Source organism: Leptonychotes weddellii, chromosome 9 (genome assembly GCF_054177405.1).
Source record: "Leptonychotes weddellii isolate Sample4059 chromosome 9, ASM5417740v2, whole genome shotgun sequence".
NCBI classification, from domain to species: Eukaryota; Metazoa; Chordata; class Mammalia; order Carnivora; family Phocidae; genus Leptonychotes; species Leptonychotes weddellii.
The window spans coordinates 5,025,374-5,027,650 of NC_138377.1; the positions used below are offsets into that span (position 1 = coordinate 5,025,374).

General features: G+C 48.3%; 1 long non-coding RNA gene across 1 annotated transcript in view; it reads left to right on the top strand.

Moving 5' to 3' along the window:
- Nucleotides 1-232: 232 nt before the first annotated feature.
- LOC145723233 (uncharacterized) overlaps nucleotides 233-2,277 on the top strand; it is an 18,745-nt gene continuing 16,700 nt past the window's right edge. The window contains exon 1 of the long non-coding RNA XR_014148156.1: nucleotides 233-296. This is a non-coding gene — a long non-coding RNA (uncharacterized LOC145723233). The remainder of the gene's footprint in view (nucleotides 297-2,277) is intronic.

The window sequence follows — 2,277 nt, forward strand, 5'->3', positions numbered from 1 at the left end:
GATCGCCTCTTAGGCCTAATAATTTCCATGCTTACCCTTTCATGAGAAGGAAGAGTATTTTGGAAGAAAATGCCTTTTTTCCCCCCTTTTGGTAGCCTTAAGAGTGCATTATGAAAAGAGAGCAAAGGCAACAAATTATCTCCCCAACTTGTGGCTTTGCTGCAAAGGCCTCTGGGAAGCTCTTTTATACGTGCCTTGCTGTTCTAGCTGACCACATCCTGCAACTCCGCAGGCAGGGCTAGACCCGAGGCGGCCGGTGGCGGAACGTTAAGTTTGCTTCTCATTGGAACCTACAGGTCTGTCTGGGCCGCCGGGAGAGAACGGGGCAGGGGCAGCTGTGACGGTTTTCGGCCTGTCCCGAAGGGGGAGGAATTGGCTGAGCACCTTCTCGCTCTGGGGAGTTATCCCATCTGCTTTCTCACTTGATTCTCTCCAGAACACTGTCGGGGGGCATCCTTGTGCCATTCTATAGACACAGAAGGCAGGACATTGCAAAAGCTGGCTCGATGATTCCAGAGCACACTTTCTTCTCCTACAAACATTGGCATGGCTGAATGATTGCTGCTTAGTGCCTCAGGATGTTGAGACTGGAACACGGATGGAAATGGCATGAATGTGGCCACTTTGTCCAGGGCAAAAGCCTTGAACTGGGGCCAGGTTCCCAGCCTGGCCTGGCAGAGTGTAGGATTGGACAGAGCACTCCTGAGCTCCAGATTTCTGCACGTGACCTCTGGTGTTGGGAGGACCAGTGAGCAAAAGCACGTGGTGTGCTCAGCCCAGTGCCAGCCGTGCAGGGCAGGGAGCTGATTTTCATTATTCTGGGAATAAGGGGGCCACATTCTTTCCTTCCTCCCTGGCTGGTGGCCACTGGGATCAAGTCAGACTCTGACTATCTTGGAGTGTTTCACATGGCAAGATGGGGGGTATGAGGATCATGTAGTGGTGTGGGGACAGATACCTAGTAGTGGCTTACATTGTCTTGACTCCGCTAGATGGGGAAACGTGACCTGCTCTGCATATGTACCCTGGGGAAGAGCAGCTAGAGATGGCGTGGTGAACGTAGAAGAAGGTACTTGCTGATAGGCTGAGCTGGTTCCTGGATTGAGACATCATGGAACTTGTTGGAGGCCATTCAGTGGAGATAGGCTTGAAGTCTGAGTTATCACTTCTACAGCCTTGCTGTGTGGTGTGTGTGTGTGAGTGTGTGTGTGTGTGTGTGTGCGCGCATGCACGCACCCACTGGCAGGCAGAAGAGAGGTAGAGTTGAGTCCTGTGTTGGCAAGACTCTACAGCTGCTTCTCAACATGGACCTTAAGTAGATTGTTCTTCCATCTCTCTTTCCTTCCTTTCTTGCCTTCAGCAACTAGTCTGTGCACTATCAATACCTTTTCTGTGTGAAACATCTGGTTGATCCAGCTGGGAAATATCACCTGGTTAGAGAGATCTGGCCCGCCAGTGTGTGGAGCTCATAGAGCTGAGAACCAGGAGCTCCCTGGGTATGTGTCTGACCCCATGCTTGCAGTCACCAGTGGGGAAACTGAGGCACAGAGGGAAGGGGGATTGCTGAGAGTCTCATAGCTTGTTAGCAGTAGAAATGGGGTCTGAAGCCAGGATTTTTTACATAGTATTTTTTTTTGAAATTTGAAAAAAAGAAAAACAATGATAATCACCTCATATTCCTACCACCCAGAATTAACTATTTACCCTTTTTTTCATATTTGTTTCAGTTATTTTTCTATGTGTATGGTTACACTATTCTGCAAGTCATGTATGAAGACAATAGACACTTTAACAACTACAAGGACCATACAGATAAATCTGCAGCTGCGTCCCCCCATCCCCAGCACGATTCCCATCTTGGTCCATTTCCTCTTCCACAGAAGTAGCCGTTATTAGGAGTTTGATGTTCTCCTTCCAAGCCACTTAAAACTATGCACATCTCCCCCCAAAATATGTATTACTCTGTGATTAAACATTTACATATTTATATAAGCAGATCATATATCATACTGTGCAGAACCATCAGCAACCGACTTCTATTTCCCCCACTGATGTATTTCTGGAGATCTGTTTGTGTGGATGGATCTAAATCCGGTTCATTTCCCTCCGTGGCTGAGCAGATTCTTTTGCATGATCCTGCCACTTCTTAGCTACCCGCATCCTCGTGGGTTATCATCAAGCTGCCTGGCTTGCCTGTCAGTGGGCTTCTGAGTAAAAAGCCCTAAAGTCAGAAGGACTTTTGTGACTTGTTTCTGCCCAGACCTGAAATGACAGGAG